The sequence below is a fragment of the Nipponia nippon genome, unplaced genomic scaffold (genome assembly GCF_047370975.1).
Source record: "Nipponia nippon isolate SJK-2023a ecotype South Korea unplaced genomic scaffold, ASM4737097v1 scaffold_50, whole genome shotgun sequence".
Taxonomy (NCBI): Eukaryota; Metazoa; Chordata; class Aves; order Pelecaniformes; family Threskiornithidae; genus Nipponia; species Nipponia nippon.
In genome coordinates, this window is record NW_028262370.1 from 747,891 (window position 1) to 771,265 (window position 23,375).

Consider the following 23,375-nt stretch of genomic DNA (forward strand, 5'->3'; position numbering starts at 1 on the left):
AGACAAGCAGCGAGAATGCTGCAAGACTAGAGTTGCTTTGCAAAGTTTGACTATGATTAGTAATTGGTTGTGTGGGTGGGAGTGATGAGTCAAGTCATCTGGTACCTGAACGGTTGAAGGCTATAAGAACCCTGTGTAAAGGCACATGTGGGGTGCCTCAATGGGGCTGGGACATGGTGTCTCCCTGAGACCCACCCTGGTCCCTCCCCTCAAATTGTTGTGTCTGTGTGTGTCCCCCCCCATATGCAGCTAAAGGTTGCAGAGCAGGAGGGTGGGAGGGATGGGGGGGTGAAAAGGGGCGTGGCCTCCGGCAGAGGACTGTGAAGCAGCGGCGGGGACGGCATGACTGCAGCAGAGCCGTGATCGTTTGACAATGTTTATTGGCGGGCAAAGACATCCCAGCCAGACTATGCCTTATAAATAACTTAGAAACAATAAAGAACAGGCAGACGTGAGAAACAGCTGGAAAAGAATTAGGAAAAACTTGCTGATCATGCTGGAGTCCTTGCTTACCTGTAGTCCTTCTCTCGATGTTGATCTTTGGACTTCTTTTTCTCCTTGACCTTCTCTACAGTTTTTCATTCTTTGGTCACCTGTCTTTTGGCAATTCTTCTCGGTTTCACCTCCGCTTCCTTCTGTGTGGGTATGTTTTTTTTTGCCATGTCTTAGTTTGTCTTTTTCATTTTCCCGGGATGCGTCCTCAAAATTGGAATGAGCTGACCCAGGTGGAAGTGCATGCCTTTCACGAGAATATTTTTCACGTGGCTGCTGAGGTATTGAACAGTGATGGAAGTTTGCTCGGTGGCTGCTAAAGCGATGTACATCTTCCTCTCCAGAGTGCGTTGTGAGGCCCTCTGCTTTTGCAACGATAATCCTTATGGGACCTGTTGTCGTAAGCTTGACTCGATTTGTCAAAGTCTTTGTCACAATGAGAGGACTTTCTCTCTCTGCCATCCCTTGTTCCGTGAGAGGAGTAAGAATCATTGCAGTATCTGCCTTTTCCCATCTCTCTGGTTCGTCTTGATAGTATCTTTCTCTGCTCCGCGTTCTCTCTCCTTTGGAACGATAACACCCATTCCTGTCTGGTGCTGTTCTTTCTCTGCTTTGGGATCTGGAACGAGAATATTTTCCTGAGCTTCTGACATTATTGGGACTGTTTCTTTCATGACGGGAAGATCTACACTTGCTTTCATTGCAATACTCCTGCTTAGGATGATTTTGCTTATTTGTTTCCACACTGTGAGAGCACCTCCTCTTGTGGGAGCGATCATCTGGTTTGCTTCTCCTTCTCCCTCTCTTCAGTGTCTGAGATTTCTCTCTTCTTTCAGTGGTGCTCTTTGTCAGTTTTTTGAGAGTCCTATCTTCTTTCCTATGTTTGTCTCCTTCACATTTTTTGTTACCCGGTCCCTCATTTTCTCTGGAAAATTGACTCTCCAAAACTTCATCCAGCTCTGTCGTACAAGTGTCACTAAGAGGTGGTACCTCTGCATAGTTATTAGAAATGTCCTTTGTATCTTGGCATTTGTCTGTGATAGCTAGAGATGCAAGTTTTTTAGAAGCACATTCCATGTCAGACTTTATCGAGGAAGTTTGCCCTAATTTCTCTTTGCAGTCAAGAGACCCTTTGAGGTACAAAGGATTTCCTTTTGAAATTAGTTCAGGTTCTTTTGATCCTCTTGCTTCGTCTTTGTCTCTACGGTCTTCAGACTCACACTGCCCAAGGAATTCATCTTCAGCGCCCAAGGATTTTTCCCTGAGCTTGTGCTGACCATTGATATTGGGATGCGCATTATCAGCTTTTGTTACAGTACTTTCAGCAACTTCTTCTTTGGTAGAAGTGGTTTCAGAATCTGGGTGAGTAAAAAGATTGTCAGCCTCACAACGACAGTTGGAAGGAACCTTCCTGGGTTCTTTATAGGCAAACAGTGCTGCCCTCACTACAGTTGCCATAAGAGCACCATTCTTCGAAGATTTCCGAGGTCCAGGGGCACTGCACAAAATAAAACCAGGTTTTTCACTTGAAAAAATCCATTGAAAAGATGAATGTTAGGAGTGAAATCCCCTGAAGGAAAAAAACTGGTGGCTACTGGAAAACCTGAAAGGCATTCCCTTTAGAAGCCTATTCTTACACCTTCCTCAGCTCCCAGAGAAGGTGTTTTTTTGTCTTGAGTCATAGAATCCCAGGTTGGAAGGGACCTCGAGGATCATCTGGTCCAACCTTTGAAGCACAATCTAGACGAGATGGCCCAGCACCGTGCCCAGCTGAGTCTTAAACGTGTTCAGCGTAGCAGAGTCAGCCACTTGCCTGGGGAGATTATTGCAATGATTGACTGTTCTCATTGTGAAAAATCTACCTCTCGTGTCCCGTCGGAATCTCCCTGGCAGTAACTTGTACCCGTTACCCCTTGTCCTCACCATGTGCCTCCTTGTAAAAAGGGAGTCTCCACCTTCTTTGTAGCTCCCCTTTAAGTAGTGGTACATGGTGATGTGATCACCTCGAAGCCTCCTTTTCTCAAGGCTGAACAAGCCCAGCTCTCTCAGCCTGTCCTCCTACGGCAGGCTGCCCGGACCCTGCATCATCTTGGTGGCCCTTCGCTGGACCCCCTCCAGCCTGTCCACATCTTTTTTGTATAATGGGGACCAGAACTGTGCACAGTATTCCAGGTGTGGCCTGACAAGCGCCGAGTAGAGTGGGATAATGACTTCTTTATTTATACCGAATACACCATAGGTGAGAAATTCTAGATGGAGCAAACATAACGCGCTGTTTCAAGCAATCCATTTGTTTTAGAAAAGAAAATCTCAGAAGGTTTAACAGGTTGGACGTGGCAAGTGGAATCTTTCCACCTCTAAGATTTGCAAACCTTTTCAGTGATCTTGTGAGAACGTTGGGAGTACGATGCATCGTATACCTCTTGGATGCAGGAGCCATCTTTTTACACCTTAAAACCAAGCCCAGACCAATGTTCGGACATGCCTTTGAACTTCTGGCCATATGAAAATGTCAGGGTGCAACTTCACGCTGACAAAGGCTGTTGAGCCCCAGTGTAGACAATACTAGGTATAAAAGTGTAATGTGAGCTACCGGCCCCAATTCGTAGCATATATTTCCAGAGACTCAAAGAGAAACAGCAAGATTACTCTCTTAGAAACAAATGTATTATCTTCCAGGCTTTGAATGGAAAACATGGAGACCATTTACATGGCTTCCACAGAAGAACAAAGTCCAAGCCACTCCCATCCACCACCGAGTTCTTTTCTTTAAACAGTATATGGTTTTCAGTAAAAGGAGTTTATTTTAGAAAGCTGTACAAGTCTTTACGCATCGCGACCCATATTCACAAAACATCTTCCCTTTAGATCCAAAGTAATATCCAGGAATGGCCCATATGTATCGGAAAGGGCTTTGCAGTTCAAGCACTTTGCTGGAATCAAAATACAAATGCTTAACAATATGTGAAGGAGAGTAAGAGTGCAAATTTCAATTCTGAAAACCTCTTACTTTAATCAAACTACAAACCCTTTACTACAGACAGACAGACAGACACAGGCCAGTTCAAAGGAGAGTAAGATTTTTAAAAAGTGCCTCGGGATCTTAGACATCCTCCAAATAGTTGATGAATCAGTGTTGTGGCTTGAGAAGGTCTGTCTAATGTGGACATAAATGGCCATCAGCCCTCAGAAGATTTAAGGCCCAGAGTTAACCCTTCAAAGAGTTTATCTTTTCATGAAAACTAAGGGCATAGTTGTTAATTTATGATGGTAAATAAAGGAGTAAGAGGGACTAGAGAACATTTAAAAGTTAATTTGTGCATGCTTACTTGGTGCTTCCATTCAAGCAAGCTTTCTGCAAAGCATCACCAGTGAAGCATCAGAATTCACGGGCATCCTCCTGGCTGCCACAATTGAAATGCTTTCCTATTCCTACTACATAGGAAGGTTCTTATATTGATCTGAAATGAAATGAAAGAAAATTCTTATTTCTAAAATCTCTCTTCTTTAAAGTATCAAAATAACTTCTATGCACCAAATAATTCTTTGAAAAATTAAAAATTGAAAAAAATAAAATGAATGTGAGTTTCCATCGTGCACATCATACAGAAGCCTTCTTCAGGACCTGAAGGTGAAAGAAGAAAGCATCCCAGTCTAGTCAAGTGGACATTGCTACAGGAAAACCTGAAAAATTAATAATCTTGAAGCTATAGGTGCCATGTCCACTCGCCATGCTACATTCTCTTCTCCTAAGGTGTCAATAGCCCAACAGTTTGGTGACATTTTATTATGCAGAACTGTATAGAATAAAAATGTTGATAAAGTCTGTATTAAAGTGTGTTCTCCGATGAGAAATCTAAGTAACTATTGCCATGTCGTTTTTTTTTGCGGGCTGACAGGAACGTGAACTCCACAGACTGCAGAATATGTGAGGAAACAACGTTGACATTGATGATACAGCAGTATTATTTCCATATATTTCCATATTTCCATTATTTCCGGGTGTTATTTCCAGCACGCTGCTATCAGTTGAGGTACATGAAACAGAGCTAAAATCCTCTGGGAGAAAGGAAAGATTAAAGTGTCGCACGCATTCGTATTTCTGCCCTCCTTTTTTCAACAGAAATGATTTCACTGAAATCATTTATATATACGGTAAGAAACACCGTTTAACTTTCTAGGAATGAATACCAAGATACCTGACTAGAAAGCATACAGGTGCCTTTGTGAAAATGCACATAGATGGGTATGAAAAGAGGCTCCTAGGCTTAAAGAAATTCCAGGATAATTAAAGGCCCCGGGAGGGCCCTGGGGAGCCAGAATTGGGAGGAATCCGATGAATATCGCCAAAGAGAAATGACGGGAGGAGGGAGACTCAGGTGAATCTCAAGGTATAGATGGGTGTTGGAGTGCTAAACTGAATCCTAAGGGTCAAATTGTGAGCAAATAGAAGAGAAGGAAATACCATTGCTAGTGGACACAGGAGCCAGTGTGTCACTTTTGAATTTCACGCCTAAGGGGCAACCCTCAACCGATCCATGTTGGTTCAAGGAGTCAGGGAGAAAAGGAACAATCACTTGGCCAGCCAGTGCTGCTAGGGATGGGTGGCCAGGGGGTGTGGGGAAGATTTGTGACCGCAGAAGAATCACCTGTGTGTTTGCTGGGAGGAGACCTGTTACAGTCCCTAAAGGCCCAGATCTGTCTGTCCCCAGAAGGGGCAGAACTTACAGGAGCAGGGGTCTGCCTCACTGCCGAAAAGTTGCCCAAATTTCCTGGGGTTCCACCTGACCTCATTAAAGCACCTTCAAAATTGTGGAGCTCCTCCGGAATGGATGTGGGTTTATTGAAATCGGCACAACCCATCTCCATAAAAACAAAGAGAGGAAAGCCTGTCAAGCAGTCAAGCAGCATCAAATTCCCAGGGAAGCTGAGAAAAGTATTCAGAAACAAATGGACCAATATCTGAAAAAAGGGGTTTACGATCATGCCATTCCCTGTATAATACCCCAAATTTACCTGTCAGCAGAAATAGGTTAGACAAGGAAGGAGGTGCAGAATACCGGTTTGTACAGGATCTCAGAGCAATACATCAACATGTGATTGTACCTCCTCCGGTGGTTCCAGACCCATCAACCAGGTTATGACCAATTCCACCTTGGGCAAAATACTCTCCTGTTACCGATTTAACACCTGCATTTTTTAGTATAGCAGAAGACAGCCAGCATCTGCTCACATTTACGTGGGAAGGCCAACAACTAACGCGGACCCGCTTGCCCCAGGGGTTCACTGGGTCTCCCATGATATTCTCCCGTTTCCTTAAAGATGACTTGAAAGATACTCTGTTACCTGGAGGTTCTGTACTTGTACACTATGCAGATGAATTGTTGCTTGCTGGTGAGAGAGATGAAGATTGCTGGAAAGATACCATTGGTCTCTGCACGGCTTTAGCAGCAAAAGGTCACCGTGCATCTCTTTCTAAGCTTCAGCTGTGTCAGCAGGAAGTAAAGTAGTTCGGATTCATGCTAAAAGAGGGAGAAAGATTAGCAGACCCAGAGCGGGTCCAGGCTATTGTAGAAATACCAAAGAAACAACCGCGAGGATTTTGAGGCGCTGTAGGCTACTGCAGAGCCTGCCTAGTGCGGCTGGGGGAGTTAAGTAAGCCGTGACAGAAGCTACCAAGGCCGAGGGAGTGGGGTCCAGAGCGAGAAAAGGCTTTCCAAGCTGGAAAAGGAGCTTTGGCTTGTGCTGGGGCATTGGGATTGCGGGATGACTGCAAGTGCTTTGAACCAGTTGTGCGTGAGAAGAAAGGAGGAGCTAGCGGAGTCCTTACTCAAGAGCTGGGTCCCCACCGCCGCCCTGTGGCACATTGCCCAACTCAGCTGGGTCCTGTAGCGCTTTGCTGCAACGCTCCCCATTGACATCACAAGCACCTGCACAAGCCAGGTGTCCTTTCCTTCCCAGTCCCATGCTCAGGCAACAGTTGCATCACAAGCACCTTGGCAAGCCAGGACCCTGCTTCTGCTCCACCACCTGATGAGTCATCAGTGACACCACATGCACCTGCACCTAGAAGGTTCCTGCTCCAGCCCTATCACATCCTCAGCCACCTATGACATCAGAAAACCCTGCACAGCCCAGCTGCATGCTCCTGCCCCAAGAGCTGCAGAGCCCCAGTGACATCACAAGGACGTGCGGAAGCCAGGTGTCCATTCATAGCCCATCAGGTCCTTAGCCCCCAGTGACATCACAAGCAGCTGTACCAGCCAGGGGCCTGCTTCTGCCCTGTCACCTTCTCAGCCACCTATGACATCACGAGCACCTGTACCAGCCAGCTGCATGCTTCTGCCACAACTGCTACAGAGCCACCAGTGACACCACAAGCAGGAGCACACGCCAGCTGCATTCTCCTGGCCTATCCGCTAGTCAGCCACCAGTGACACCAGAAGCAGCTGCACTAACCAGGGACTTTCTCCTGCCCTACCAGCTACTTGGGAAGATGACGTCACAAGCACCGGCACAAGCCAGGGGCCAGCTGCAGCCTTAAAAGCTACTCAGCTACAAGTGACATCACAAGCACCTGCACAAGCCGCGAGCCTGCTCCGGCCTTATCTCATAGAAAGGCACATGTGGCCTCCAAGCACATGAAGAAGCCAAGTGCCTCCTTCTAACCTATCGCCCACTCCTACACCTCTGGCAACACAAGCACCAGCACAAGCCTGGCACCTGCTCCTGCCCTAAGAGCTCCTCAGCCAACAGCGACCTCACAAGCACGTGCACAAGCCAGCTGCATGCTCCTGGCCTATCACCTACTCGGCCACCTATGACATCACAAGCACCTGCACATCGCAGGGTCCTGCCCCGCACCTATTGGCTACTCAGCCAAGAGTGGCCTTCCAGGAACCTGAATAAATCCGGGGCGTGCTTCTACCATATCACCTCGTCAGCCATCCCTTACGTCATAAGCAGCTGCAAAAGCCAGGTGCCTACTCCTGCCCTAAGAGCTACTCAGCAACCAGTGACCTCACAAGCAGCTGCACACACCAGCTGCATACTCCTGGCCTATCAGGTATTCAGCCACCAGTGACACCAGAAGCAGCTGCACAAACCAGGGACTTCCTCCTGCCCTGTCAGCTACTTGGGAAGATGACATCACAAGCACCGGCACAAGCCAGGGGCCAGCTCCTGCCCTAAGAGCTACAGAGCCACCAGTGACATCACAAAAAGCTGCACAAGCCAGCTGCATGCTCCTGCTCTGCTAGCTGCAGGGCCACCACTGACATCACAAGCACCAGCCAAAGCCAGGTGTTCATTCATACCCAATGAGCTACTTAGCCCCCAGTGACATCACAAGCAGCTGTACCAGCCAGGGGCCTGCTTCTGCCCTAGCACCTTCTGCCCTGTCACCCAGAGGAAGGGTCCCTGCAGACCAATGCACGCAGGGCCGCAGAAGCTGGCACGGACATGTCCCAGACCTGCCCTACTTGCTCCAGCAGGGCTGGGCAGCAGCCTGTGGCCAGCGAACACGCGAGTCCCTCCGGGCTTCCCAGCTGTCCCTGCAGCTGTCGGAGGCCAGGGCTTTGATGAACCCAAATCCATGTGCCCCGAGGGCTGTGCCCAAGAGACCCCCAGATGTTTTGGGCAGCTCCCTAAGAGCAGGATCGAAGCCCTGCTCACAGAGATCCCCCTGCGTCAGGCCAGGGAGCTTGGTCTGTGCAGAGGGGTGCAGCAGCTGCAAGGGGTGGAGAGCCAGCTTGTTCCCCAGCCCGGGGTGGGGAGAGCGGTGGGAAGGGAGATGGAGGCGGAGGACTACTGGTCATGCATCCCCGGATGCAAGCTCTGCCCAGCCAGAGCCTGAGCGTAAAGGAGCTGGGGCAGCCCTGGCTGGGGAGCCAAGCGTCCTGCTGGGGGATGCCCCTGGGAGGTGCTGCTGGCTCCCTGCTGCCCTGCTGTCTGTGGGACTACTGCTCTCACCGCCTACAGCCATGGGCCCGCACCTCCTTTCCCCTTCACTCTGCCCCCAGCCCCAGCACCAGCTCAGCAGCTCTTGCGGATCTCTGTTCTGCTGGCTGCCAGAGCGCGATACCTGAGGTGGTGGCTGCCCCGTGTCCGTGCCTTGGCGCAGCATACGGCCGCAGAGATGCTGCAAAATGTTTTAACCACTTACCTTGCCTGAGTGAACCTTTGGGTAATTGTCGTTAATCATGGCTGCCATGCTGAGATTTCGAAAGAACCTCCTCGTGTCTCACCGAGTGGGACAGTACAGGGAGAAAGAGAGGGTTGGGACCTTTAGGGCTCTAGGCAAGCACAGAGCCACCATGTTTGTGGGGCTGTGAATGGGGTTCCAAGGATACTTGAGGATCAGCAGCAGCTTTCAGTCGTGCCAGCTTTGCTGTGGAGAAATCCCTGTCCCAGGACAGAGCTGGCCCAGGGAGCAGAGGTGGGGGTGATGGCCTGTTAACGAGCCCCATCGGTGCTTCTGTGGCTCACAATTTAGCAGGCCGGTCCCACTAGGGAAGCTGGGTTCCCCCAGGCCATCGGCGGGATCCATGACCAGGTCCCTGCCTGCTGACACCATGGCCATCCACGTCCCTGTGTGCCCCAATACAAAGTTCGTCCCAGAATCGACAATTCCTGGGTTTGCTGTCGTTATGACCCAAACAATTGTGCTACTCATCTGTATTTATTGCTCTTATTCCGAAAATAATCGCCGACCCCTGAAGCTGTCGGTCGGGAGGCTGTCGTCCCACCCAAACCCCATATCCTGGCGGGGCTGCCTCAGGCCCTTGGAGGAGGGCTGGGGCAATGGGCTTGGGGGGCGGGGGGGTGGTTTCCGTTCCTCTGGGGGCTGGAGGGTGCTGGGCTGGTCCCGTGACAGCCGTCTGGCTGAGTGAGACAGCCATGAAGGCCGGGTTGCAGGCGGGCGAGCGCGTCCCCCTGCGCTGCTCTGTGGCAGGCGGGCTGGTTCTCCAGGCACAGGTGATGGCTGCTGGTGTCGGGTCCAGTCCTCAGAGGTGCTGGGGCGGGCGGTCTGGCTTTGCGGGCGCGAGGGGCAGCTGCTGGTGTCGGGCCGGGATCCTGAAGCTGCAGAGAGGCACCTGTGGAGAGAGGAGGCTGCTGAGGCCCCACCACGGCTGCGGTGCCGGGCGGGTGCGAGGGTGTGGGGTAGTGCTGGGCGCACCGTGGGGTGCGGGTGCCTGGCTGCACATGGGAGCGTTGGCACGCTGGCAGTGTTTGGGTGCAGATGGGAGAGACTGACTCTCTTTCTCCAAAGCAAGGCCGAGAGATTCGTCACCACGGTCTGAGGTGCTGGGGCACCTTGGCCGAGGTGAACATCGGGAATTTACGGCATCACCTAACAGGGTGATTTCTGCTGGTAGGGAGATGTCACTAGTGCGCTTCGCACTTTCTATGGCTACGTCATCCCTCGTTGGTTTTCTTCCTGACCTTGCTCTGCCTATGTCTGTTGCTGGGTCTGCTTTTCTCGAAGCAGGGTCACTTTTAACTAATACTTACTAGGAATGGGTTTCAGAAAAGAGTGCCCGTGAATCGAGAGGCCAGATAGAACATCTTCCAGCAGAAATCTGAGTAGAGCTTGGCCAGTAACTAACTCGGCACTCCAGAATACCCTGCCTCTAAACGCTTCATGGCTAAGAGCAGCCATCTAATACAGAACTTTGCCCCCCACCCCACCCTCAGCAACTCACTGTTTTCTCTTCCTCCACAGACACATCACACAACACAACACCATCCCAAGCAGCACGGAGCCCAGGATTGCCATGACCCCTATGCAGTACTGGTGGAAATCTTTAGCGTCTGTAGCATTTGTGCTTCTCTTGCCAGCCACACCTGGAGGAACAATTCCATCTCTTAGTGTCTCCTGCATGCTACCGGTAACCTCACAGGAGGTCTGACACTGCCAGGAAATGTCCTTTTGCACTTGGTTAGCATCTCTGAACCACTGAACACCCTGGGGCTGCAATGTTTCCTTGCTTTCTAGGAGAAGCAAAGGAAACTCCCAAAGCCCTGGCAAATCCATGCACTCCAAAGCCTCTCTTTCTCCTCTCAGTTTTGCTTACGCTCTGGGATGGCCGTAATCCAGTTTTCCCAGGGCCATGGGTTTGCTCCCCCTTCTTGGTGAGCTTTCACATTTGCGCACAATTTCTCCTGCGCTCGCCCACCTTCACTTTCCAAGGCTTGCTAGTGCTGCTGCCTGCAGGCTCTCTCCGACCCTTTGGGACAAGTTGTCCCACTGAACAGAACTCACAAGAGCAGATGGAGAGCACGTGGGCGAGCGCAGCTGTTTGGCCAATTGCCCCTTCAAGTGAGAAGGACCAAAACCATCCCTGCATCACGGAGTGCCACCCCCAGCTCTCTCTCCCCAGGGGACCCACACCCCGAGGGGACGGAGTCAGGCCCTCTCGGGAGACACCTGAACCTCGCTCTCCCTCTTTGCCTTTTCTCCCGCATGGGCACCGCTTGCATGCCCCCACTTCTCAGGACTTGTCTCTCACTTAGGGACCCCTGCAGGACTGCTCAGTACCTGGATCCTTTTGAAAAACTTCCTCTCGGCCGGTGTGGTGGGCTTCCCCGGGGTTGGACAGCACTGCCAAGAATCCGAGAAAGGGAAAGCCTCAGCATGGCTCAGGCACAGAGGGTGCAGAAGGACGGTGCAGGTTCCCTCTAAGCCGTGCCCGATCTGTCAGTGCATCCCTTTGGACCTCAGTTCACAGCAGGGATCCCCCTCTCTTGTGCCTAGGGGGACTCACGGCAAGCTCTGGGATGCAGGGATTGTGGGAGGTCTGTTCGATTGAGAGTCATATTTCCCATCACCTGCTGAGCGGGGTTCACATGGCCTCGTTCCCAAAGTGGCAAAGCTCTGAAATTCCTGTGAGCTGGGTGTGGTGGGTGGTGAGCACCTCCCTGCATCCACAGAGGGTTACGAGGGGGTGTCTCTCTGGCACGTGGATAGCAATAACCTCCACACCCCAGGGACGACAGTCATCCTCAGAGAGCCGTTCCTGCCTTCTTTTACAACTCTTGCTCTGTACTAATAGTTTGGCTGCTGACACCGTGGGCAGTGCTGGGCACCAGGGGAAGAGCCTGCAGACACGCACTGATTTTCATTCCGGACACGGGATGACCAAAGGACAGCAATTACCTGGCACGCCTCTTGATGGAATTGCCGCCGGTTTTTCATCAGAGACTGGCACTGCGTGACTGCCTCCTTCCTGAAGCGCCTCCTGCGCCACAGTCTCACCATCCATCTCTTGAGAAAGAAAGTGGGTCAGTTAATCAGAAGTAGACACTCCTCATCAGGAACACGCTATCTTCGGGAGCCCCTACTTCTCAAAATACATGAATAACGCTTAGAAACAAAACCTGGGCCTTTCGGGGTGCACCTAGTCGCTAGTGCAAACACTGCGCCATTCCTGGAGAAAAATGTAAGCGCTAGACACTTTCCAGTTTACCAGCAGACAGCAAATCCTGACCCGCTGAGAGACTAGGCGATTGCACGTGACCTTGTTCACGTTCCATTTAGTGCATTTTTGGCACACTGCAAGGTGAGGGTAAATGTCTTCCTTCAGAGAGGACAGGAAGATGCTGTAGCCAGTTCAGCTGGGCAACGAGCCCTTCTGAGAAGCACTTCCCCTCATGCCAACTGCATTACACGGGAAGGGTAGCAGACGCACACGATGGACTGAACCGCAAGCTCTGGCAACCGTATTCTGGGCGCTTCCCCAAGTGGCGGCGAAGAGCCCACAGTCCCCCAAAACAAGAGGGAAACCACACCCGAGTTATCTAAAGCAAAACTAGAAACAGAGAGCTGAGACACCCGCGACCGAATTGCCAGCCCTTCATTTTAGCTGCCTTCAAGTTGGGTGTCCAGCCTCAAGCTGGGTGTCCAGCTTTCACCTGTCCCTGACCCCAAGGTGTCACCGAGCGTCCTCAGCCATCAAGGAGAACAACGGGGCTGGAGCAGGCTGTGAAGCCGGGGTGCTCCCATCCTGGCCAGGGGATGCCTGCAGCCCAGGCAAAGTCTGCTGGGCTCAGGGACCCCAAGCTGCCTGTGCAGCCCCTCCGCTGCCCAAGGGCACTCTCCCCTCTGGCGACTGGCGGGGTGCTGGCCTTCTCACAGCGTCTCAGGAATCAGCTCCTCGGCCACTCCCTCATGCGCCCCAGGTGGGAGCACCGCCAGTTCCTGCCAGCTGGATGCCAATGGCTGCCCAGAAGAGCTGACTAGGAATGGGAGAACTGGGGCAGCAGCTGTCCCTGGGACTCAGCTTGAACCACAACTGGCAGCAGAGACTCTGGACCATCTCTGCAGCTCGCCAGCGCCTGCAAGGCCTGAAACTGAGTGGCACCGCCGTGAGGCTCTGATCGATCCCTTCCTGCTGCGTAGGCTACGGCTTGTCCATACGCGCATCTCAAACCTCAGCTGCCCAAGTCTTCTGCTTCAGAGTGATATATACCCACCACGGGCTGCTTTGTCCAAGTCCTTCAGGATGTCCTTTAGCACTTCTGATGACCGCTGGGAAGATTTTCCTCGGTCAGCTTTATACTTTGCTCTTTCAGGACCTTAACGGAAAGCATCAAGTTAAATTTCTCACAAATAAAAGACCGAAAATGAGTGCTTAGCCTGTGAAGTCACTCAAGACTGATCACTCACCCCTGGCATGCCAGGTGAGCTCCAGCGCAGGATCCAGCTGAGAAGCTGCAAAAGCCCTCCCTGTGCCCACACCTGCAACCAAACACCCACGAGAAGTTTCCATCATCCATCGGGATCTTCACTGCCATTACTGAATAGCAGAACAGAGAAGGGGATCCCAGAACGACATGGCACACACGATGCAGCTCTCTATTCTCACACCCGCAAGAGATGCCTCACTCACATTTGGGCTTTGAGCTGGCAGCTCTCAAAGGAACTAAAAAGCCATGACGTACCCATGTGATCTCCTTGCGCGTCAGCCCTGGAATCCGGCCAGGAAGCTGGATATCCATCGCCTCCAGCCGTGTCTGTAAAGAAACAGAACAGAGAAGCTCCTATGAACTATTTCAATATACTTGTTCAGATCTGAACGGCAGGGAACGCAGTTCAAACGCGGGATTGCTCCATGCCACTTGCCCTTCCCCTCAGGAGCATCATGCAGGCAGTTACTGGGTGCCTGGACCGTGCCGGTCTAAAAAAAAGCGTACACGGAGCTGTTGGGAGAGAGGACTCCCGGGAGCTCCCACCAGCTCTAAACTCAAGCCCAACAAGCCCGCTGGCTTTGCAGCAGGCGCTGGAAGCAGCGCAGGGTTGGAGAGGCTGGGAAAGAACGCTTTGCAAGGCAGAGCGCCCCATCGGACCGTCGCTGAGCCCGACCCATTCCCTCTCTGCTCTTCTGCCTGTCTGAGCATCGGCCAAGAACATAGTGAGTAAAATTTCACATCAACAGGCTATGAAAACCTACCTGCTCGTTCAGTCAAGTGCCATACCTGTGGGATCGCCCCGAGGGTCCCAGACAAGATCCAGCTGAGAAGTCGGGTGGGCATCGCCTGCAGGCACAGCTGTAACCAAGCATGTTTCCATTAGATGTTGTGATCTGCTTCTGTCTCAGTGACCTGCAGTGACTGCAGGGGGTCAGGGAATGACGTGGGACCCAGACGTGGGTGGAGATTTCCAAAGCTGCAGAGGGGCCTGTGTGGCCTGTTGGCTGGCACCTGGCAGCTCTCCAAATACCGTTTCCAGGCCACGTGCGACACCCCGCAAGGACCAGACGGACAAACACATGGCCCTTCGGGGATTTCTTACTGGGACATCTCTACGGTGCACAAAGGGGGCCCACACCAAAGCACTGGAGGAAAAAATTGATCATTCACATGTCTCGTGGAGAAGAGCCTGCTGGCCAGGGACAGGCTGCACCAGCGCTGCCCCGTCTGTTCCCCGGGCTGCGGGCTGGGGCTGTGTGTCCCAGAGGGACCTGGGTTCACCCAAGGAGAGCACTGCAGGGCTAGAGCAGGAATGCCCCTGTTTTCCTGAGTGGACATCTCCCAAGGATGGACGTCCCCGAGGCTGAAAACCAGGACTCAGCCAGCAAGCAGCAGAGCCACGGTGCCAAGAACAACTGTGACCAGCCTGGAGGAGAAGCGCTCGCGTGGGATGCGCAAGCTAGGGGAAGGCTGCCCCGGGGCAGGGCGGCACAGGGCCGGCTCTAGGGGCAGTTTCTCACCCTACGACACGGCTCCTGGCCCCATCGTTCACCTGGAAAATGCCCCTGCAGTGGCCACAGCCCCCTGCGCCTCCCCGCAGGGCGTCTGCCTCCTGCTGCCCGTGGAGCTGGCTATGGCTCACCCGGCCCAGCTGGGCCCCACTGCTCTCCCAGCCCTGCCCCAGCATGACCCCAGGCCTGCTGTCACCCCAAGGCGGGGTGGGTGCTGGCCCTCACCTGCCCGCCTACCTAATCCCCACGCTCGCCACGGAGCAGCCCCAACGTCCCAGGCTCGCAGGACCAGCAGGAGGAGGAGGCGGGCAGGGGCCAAGGCCCCCTGTGCCTGCACCATGCCGCTGCCGCTGCTGCTGGCACTGCTGGAGCAGTGCCTGTGGCACAGCACTGTACATCATGGTGTGGCGCAGCGGGGCTCTGTGACCTCACAGCCTGGCCTCCCCACCGTGGCCACACCCTGGGGCACCGCCCTTCCCCAAGCACCACCCCCAGCACGCCACGCCCTCACACGTCCCCTCGGGATGGCGAAGATCCTGGAGGGGAGGGAGACTGAGACTGTCCCATCCTGACCCCCTGGCGGGGTCCTGTGCAGCACAGGCCCCTCACCTCATGGCCCTGTCTGGGCATCGCAGCCAGCTCTCCACAGTGCTGGGGCAGCCGGCACGGCCGGGAACAGCCCTCTCCGACGCTGGTTCTGTGTTTCCTGGCGCAGGCAGGTGCCGAGGGGCCGCACTGAGGCCAAGTGGTGCCAGCACGGGAACGCTGGTTGTGCACCGTGGGGCTTCTCTTGGGAGCTGCCCTGGTGTGGGAGCGCCGCGGTGGCCCGCTGCCCCAGGGAGTGAGATGCAGGGTGTGAGGCGCAGCTGTGACACCCGCCGAGTCAGAGCACAGCAAAACTCATCAACCCAGGCTAATCCTGAGGCCGTTCAGTGTAAAACACAGCTTTTTGGCCTTGAAGGGATCTGGCCTAAGCACTCCCACAACAAACAGATTTTGCTACATCTCAGTCTTCAACACTGATGAAGGGCTCTGGGGGTCCAGAGAGACCCTCTGGGTCTCTGGGCTGGAGAACCATGCCTGCAAGGATGACAAACTCCCAACCAACCCCAAACTTGTGTGGGATTTGCTGCTCCAGCTGGATCCTTAGAAGTCAATGGGGCCTGACGGGATTCATCCGAGGGTACTTCAAGAGCTGGCTGATGTCTCAATGATTTTTTAGTGCTCTTGGGAATCTGGGGAGGTCCCAGTTGACGGGAAGCTGGCAAAGGTTGTCCCAGTCTTCAAGAAGGGCCAACAGGGATGACCCTGGTAACTACAGGCCTGTCAGTCTCACCTCTGTGCCTGGCAAAATCATGGAGAAGGTTATTCTGGGAGTTATTGAAAACACCTGAAAGACAACGCAGTCATTGGTCCCAGCCAGCACGGCTTCACGAGGGGAAAGTCCTGCTTGACTAACTTGATTTCCTTCTGTGCCAGGATTACCCACCTAGCTGACCAAGGGAAGCCAGTCGATGTCATCTTTTTGGACTTCAGTAAAGTCTTTGATACTGTCTCTCACAGTATCCTCCTGGACAAAATGTCCAGCATGCAGCTGGATAAACCCATAATGCAATGGGTGAGCAATTGGCTGATGGGTCGGGCTGAAAGGGTTACAGTAAATGGGGTTACATCGGGCTGGCGACCAGTCACTAGCGGGGTTCTGCAGGGATCCATCTTGGGGCGAGTGCTCTTCAATATCTTCATAAATGACTTGGATGCAGGACTGGAAGGTTTGTTATCGCAGTTTGCCGATGACAGAAAACTGGGAGGAGCCGTTGACACTCCCGGGGGCAGAGAGGCCCTGCAGAGAGATCTGGACAAAGGAGAGAGCTGGGCAGCCACCAACCGTATGAAATTTAACAAGGGCAAGTGCCGGATTTTGCAGCTGGGACATGGCAACCCTGGATGTACCTCCAGACTGGGGAACGAGAGGCTGGAGAGCAGCCCCATGGAGAGGGGTCTGGGGGTTCTGGTCGACGGCAAGTTGACCATGAACCAACAGTGTGCCTTGGCAGCCAGGAGGGCCAACCGTGCCCTGGGGGGCATCGAGCACTGTATGGCCATCCGGTCGAGGGAGGTGATCGTCCCGCTCTACGCTGCACTGGTGCGGCCTCATCTCGAGTACTGTGTGCAGTTTTGAGTGCCACAGTACAACAAGGGTAGAAAGCTACCAGAGAGTGTCCAGAGGAGAGCCACAAAGACGGTGAAGGGTTTAGAGGGGAAGGCGTACGAGGAGTGGCTGAAGTCACTTGGTCTGTTCAGCGTGGAGAAGAGGAGACTGAGGGGAGACCTCATCGCGGTCTACAGCTTTAGGTTGGCCATTAGGAAAAGGTTTTTCACCCAGAGGGTGGTGGAGCATTGGAACAAGCACCCCTGGGAGGTCGTCATGGCGCCATGCCTGACAACATCCAAGAAGCAATTGGACAACGCCCTCAGACATGTGGTGTGAATTTTGGGGTTGTCCTATGCAGGGACAGGAGTTGGACTCGATGATCCTTGTGGGTCTCTTCAAACTCAGGATATTCTATGATTCTAAGTTTGGGAGGCTACACAAACACTGACCACCAGCGTTTGTGGGGCTGTGAATGGGGTTACTTTAGGATACTTTAGGACCAGCAACAGCTTTCGGTGCTGGCACCTTTGGTGTGGGAGGAATCCCTGGAAAACGCTGCTCTGGAGGGACACTGAAGAGCAGCTTCCCGAGGCCAGCAAGGCCTGGAGCACATGGCCAAGGTGCTGGCTGCCTGGCCAAGGCCACGCCTAGGGAGGAAGGTCTGGGGAAGGCGCTGCCAACCCTGGGGGAGAAGACAACCCCCCAGTCCCGTCCCCTAATGCTGCCCCTCGAGAAAGGCAGAGGAGGATGACCGACAAATGAGTGTGGGCTCTGCCAGTGCAGATGCGATGAGCAGCCAGCTTTATTGTGCTGGGGGATGGGAGCCAGCACTTGGGGCTGGCGCATGACGGGTCAGCAGCGTCTTCCAGGACAGCTGTACGGTTTTTGTGCCCGACGTTGTAACCGTGAGCGGTGTCGGATCCAGTCTGGCCCAGGGTGGCTGGAGCGGCTGCTGCTCTGGAGTGCCAGAGCGCCACGGGACAGCCCCGATGCCGCCTGCATGGTGGAGCTGGAGCTGCTGGGCTCAGCGCTTGGGGCTGGCACACGGCTGGTCCCGTGGTCTTTTCTAGGCCGGCTGTATGGCTTTTGCGCGCGACGTTGTAACCGTGAGCGGTGTCGGATCCGGTCTGGCCCAGGCTGGCTGGAGCGGCCGCTTCTTTCAGGCACTGGGGAGCTGTGGGATGGCGCCAGCGGTGCCTGGATGCTGGGGTTGGAGCTGCTTCTTGCAGGTGCTGGGGACCCTTGGAAGAGGCCCAGTGCCACCTGGCTGGCAGTGCTGGGGCTGCTGCTTTCAAGTGCTGGGGAGCCGCAGGGTGGTCCCAATGCCAGCTGGCTGGCAGTGCCCAAGGTGCTGCTCTCAGCACTTGCGGCTGGCACACGGCTGGTCCCGCAGCTTCTGCTGTATGGGTTTTGCCCCCGCTGTTGTAATCGTGCGCGGTGTCTCATCTGGTCTGGCCCAGGCTCGCTGTAGTAACTGCTTCTTTCAGGCACTGGGGAGCTGCGGGATGGCCTCAGTGGTGCCTGGGTGATGGTGCTGGGCCTGCTGCTCTCAGGCACCAGGGAGCCATGGGACAGCCCCGATGCCACCTGGGTGGCAGCGCTGGGGCTTGCCAGCTCTGAATTGTCACTGGAGGCTGTGAGGGGAGGCAGGAAGGTGAGCAGCACGGCCACCCAACCCCTGGGCAGGAGAGGCCATTGTGGTGCCCACAGCCCTGCTGGAGCCAAGCCCACCCGAAGCCCCTGCTACCAGGCCTAGCCTGGCCTCTGGCCCCAGCGCAGGGGCAGCCGGGTGCTTTGCCTCTTACCAGTGGTCAGGCCAGCACAGCAGTCGCACTCCCAAGTGGCTGTGCTGTGCCCCAAGTCGGAGCAGCGTTGGTGGATGCCTTTGGCAGCGCAGGAGCTGCACAGGAGCAGTTGCCAGGACCTGGGGAGGCAAACGGGTTGCTGGTTGGGAGGACAAAGTGATGCAAGCAAGGCATTGCCTGGCAGAAGCCTTGTTCTTAGTCCATCCTCCCCAAGCACATGGGGAGACAGAGATCCCATGCAGAGCCCTAGACTTCTGCTCTGGCAACTTACCCGTCTTCCTCTGCCTGCTCCCTGCCTCCCGGACAAAGGCACTTGCTGGCATTGCAGCCGACGCGCCTCTGGTACACCAGTCCGAAGGCCTGGTCGCTCTCCCGTGATGGCTGTCTGCTGGAGAGGGAAGGGAAAGTGGTGAGCCCCTGCTGCCCCAGCATCGGGCAGATCCAGGCCGTCCCTGCTCTTCCGCCCCCACCCCGCTTCCAGCTCCTCCATGAAGCAGAGGAGAAGAGTCAGGGGACGGCAGAAGGCCAGGCCTGCCGGGGCAGTCCCTGGCCTGGCCCCACGCTCGTGCCTGACGTCTTGTGAGTTGGGAAGAGAAAAACCAACCTCTTGGAGATTCGAATCCCCATGGTGAGCATTTCCATCACAAACTGATCTTTGTTTTGGCAACGCAAGCAGCGGAAGCAGATGCCAGCGTGGACAGCCTGTTTCTGGATGCAGCTCCGGTGGAACCAGGCGTGTTGGCATGCTGGGCACACCATGGTGCGGTAGGACTTTTTGTCCTCCACGAGGTCCAGGCAGATGATGCAGGTGCTGTTCAGCTGTGGACTGGCCTGCGCTGCCTGCTCTGGGCGGTGCTCCCAGCAGAAGGACCTGGGGAGAAGGTGGAAGGGGTGGATGAGGTGAAGTGACAAGTGCTGAGTCGCCTGGCGACGGCGAGGAGGGCAGAGGAGCGGTGAAGGCGCCGCAGACCCTGTCCGGGCTCTGGCTCTGGCTGTGGCAGGCTGCTGGGAAGTGTCCCTGTGGGTTCCTCACTTGCTGGCAGGAGGGGACTTGGAGATGAGGAGGCTCCTGCACGAGGGCCGGCAGCCCTTACCTGTACAGCCCAAAGAACTGGGTGACACATTCACCCTCTGAGGCGCAGGGCAGATGGAAGCTGCGGTCGCACCCCTTCTCCTGGCAGTTGATGGCAGCGCCCATCTCGCCGCAAACGAAGCAGCGCTGGAAAGAGCACAGCAGTCCCCTCAGCGGCAGCCTCAGGGCCTGTGTGGCCAGCCCCACGCCTCCGGGCAGGGCGCAGGCTGTGGGCACTGCTGGCTCACACCCCGCAGATGCGCCTGGCGCACGAGGCGCTTGCCTGTGCCGGAGCCTCTGTGGAGCTGCTGGGAGCAGGCGTTTGTCCCAGAGCTGGGGGAAGGGCTGGCCTTTCTTTCTTGGGTCCCGGAGGAGCTCCCACAAGCCTCTCCTGGTGCAAACCCCCCTGCTCTTTCCAGATCCTCACCTTCTGGGCTGCCTCCTGGATTACGCGCCTGGTGTCCTCAATGAGAAACCCGTTCCTGCTCTCTTGCGGAAAAAGCCCACTGGCAAGAAACTGCAGAGCAGAGAAGGCCAGGAGCTCATCAGGTCAGCAAGGAAGGGAGCATCCCTGGCAGGCAGCTGGAGGGAGCCCCGGGAGAACTCACCAGGCAATAGGTGTGGGCACAGAGCCCTTTCTTTGCACTTTTGCACCCACAGATAGCCGGGTCAGCCTCTGCCTGGAGACACAGCATGCATGCTGCAGGGGAGAGAGCAAATGCCGCTGGGAATGAGCACCTCTGCGGGGCAGGGGGAAGTGTCCCTGCGGGATCGCCCCGTCGGACCTGCTCTGTCCCTGGCCGGCTGGCTGAAGGGCAGGGCTGGGGCCTTTGGAGAAGAAGGAAGCATGGCAGGCACGGGTGCCCCCACGGGTGCCCACATCCCAGCCTGGGCCCCACCTGCTGAGGAGAGGAAGGACCTTGCCCAGGGGCAGTTGGGGAGCTCCTGCCTTCCCCTGCCACTGCTCCTGGGGATGTCTCTTTCTGTACTCTCCCAAAGTCCAATACTATCTGCTGTGCGCTGGTCCAGAGCCGACTAGCAATAGCGAACGTCCAGGGATTCCTCCTACACCAAAGGTGCCAAGACCAAAAGCTCTTGTTGCCCTTCTAGTATCCAGGCAACCGCATTCACTGCCCCACAAACGCTGGGGCTGTCTCTTTCTGGACTCTCCCAAAGTCCAATACTATCTGCCTGGGCTGCTGAGCCGGAGCCAGCTCACCAATTCCGAACGTCCAGGGATTCCTCAACACCAAAGTTGCCGGGACCAAAAGCTCTTGCTGCTCTTCCAGTATCCAGGCAACCGCATTCGCTGCCCCACAAACGCTGGGGCTGTCTCTTTCTCTACTCTCCCAAAGTCCAATACTATCTGCCTGGGCTGCTCAGCCGGAGCCAGCTCAGCAATTCCGAACGTCCAGCGATTCCTCCCACACCAAAGGTGCTGGGACCAAAAGCTCTTGCTGCTCTTCCAGTATCCAGGCAGCAAAATTCACTGCCCCACAAACGCTGGGGCTGTCTCTTTCTGTACTCTCCCAAAGTCCAATACTATCTGCCTGGGCTGCTGAGCCGGAGCCAGCTCAGCAATTCCGAACGTCCAGGGATTCCTCTCACACCAAAGGTGCTGGGACCAAAAGCTCTTGCTGCTCTTCCAGTATCCAGGCAACCGCATTCACTGCCCTACAAACGCTGTTGCTGTCTCTTTCTGTACTCTCCCAAAGTCCAATACCATCTTTCTGGGCTGCTGAGCCGGAGCCAGCTCAGCAATTCCGAACGTCCAGGGATTCCTCCCACACCAAAGGTGTCCGGACCAAAAGCTCTTGCTGCTCTTCCAGTATCCAGGCAACCGCATTCACTGCCCCACAAACGCTGTTGCTGTCTCTTTCTGTACTCTCCCAAAGTCCAATACTATCTGCTGTGCGCTGGTCCAGAGCCGACTAGCAATAGCGAACGTCCAGGGATTCCTCCCACACCAAAGGTGCCAGCACCAAAAGCTCTTGCTGCTCTTCCAGTATCCAGGCAACCGCATTCACTGCCCCACAAACGCTGGGGCTGTCTCTTTCTGTACTCTCCCAAAGTCCAATACTAGCTGCCTGGGCTGCTGAGCCGGAGCCAGATCACCAATAGCGAATGTCCAGGGATTCCGCCCACACCAAAGGTGCCAGGACCAAAAGCTCTTGCTGCTCTTCCAGTATCCAGGCAACTGCATTCACTGCCCCACAAACGCTGTTGCTGTCTCTTTCTGTACTCTCCCAAAGTCCAATACTATCTGCCTGGGCTGCTGAGCCGGAGCCAGCTCACCAATTCCGAACGTCCAGGGATTCCTCCCACACCAAAGGTGCCGGCACCAAAAGCTCTTGCTGCTCTTCCAGTATCCAGGCAACTGCATTCACTGCCCCACAAACGCTGGGGCTGTCTCTTTCTGTACTCTCCCAAAGTCCAACACTATCTGCCTGGGCTGCTGAGCCGGAGCCAGCTCAGCAATTCCGAACGGCCAGGGATTCCTCCCACACCAAAGGTGCCGGCACCAAAAGCTCTTGCTGCTCTTCCAGTATCCAGGCAACCGCATTCACTGCCCCACAAACGCTGGGGCTGTCTCTTTCTGGACTCTCCCAAAGTCCAATACTATCTGCCTGGGCTGCTCAGCCGGAGTCAGCTCAGCAATTCCGAACGTCCAGCGATTCCTCCCACACCAAAGGTGCTGGGACCAAAAGCTCTTGCTGCTCTTCCAGTATCCAGGCAACCGCATTCACTGCCCCACAAACGCTGGGGCTGTCTCTTTCCCTACTCTCCCAAAGTCCAATACTATCTGCCTGGGCTGCTGAGCCGGAGCCAGATCACCAATTCCGCACGTCCAGGGATTCCGCCCACACCAAAGGTGCCGGGACCAAAAGATCTTACTGCACTTCCAGTATCCAGGCAACCGCATTCACTGCCCCACAAACGCTGGGGCTGTCTCTTTCCCTACTCTCCCAAAGTCCAATACTATCTGCCTGGGCTGCTGAGCCGGAGAGAGCTCAGCAATTCCGAACGTCCAGGGATTCCTCCCACACCAAAGGTGCCGGGACCAAAAGCTCTTACTGCACTTCCAGTATCCAGGCAACCGCATTCACTGCCCCACAAACGCTGGGGCTGTCTCTTTCTGTACTCTCCCAAAGTCCAATACTATCTGCCTGGGTTGCTGCTCCGGCGCCAGCTCAGCAAATCCAAACTGCCAGGGATTCCGCCCACACCAAAGGTGCCGGCACCAAAAGCTCTTGCTGCTCTTCCAGTATCCAGGCAACTGCATTCAGTGCCCCACAAACGCCGGGGCTGTCTCTTTCTGTACTCTCCCAACGTCCAATACCATCTGCCTGGGCCGCTGAGCCGGAGCCGACTAGCAATAGCGAAAGTCCAGGGATTCGTCCCACACGAAAGATGCCAGGAGCAAAAGCTCTTGCTGCTCTTCCGTTATCCAGGCCACTGCATTCACTGCCCCACAAACGCTGGGGCTGTCTCTTTCTGTACTCTCCCAAAGTGCAATACGTTCTGCCTGTGCCGCTGAGGGGGAGCCAGCTCAGCAATTCTGAACGTCCAGGGATTCCTCCCACACCAAAGGTGCCAGGACCAAAAGCTCTTGCTGTTTCCGGTATCCAGGCAACCGCATTCACTGCCCC

At 54.8% G+C, this 23,375-nt stretch overlaps 1 pseudogene; it reads right to left on the reverse strand.

The window, feature by feature from the left end:
- Window positions 1–509: 509 nt before the first annotated feature.
- LOC148051964 (uncharacterized) lies at window positions 510–19,851 on the reverse strand (annotated as a pseudogene).
- Window positions 19,852–23,375: the final 3,524 nt, after the last annotated feature.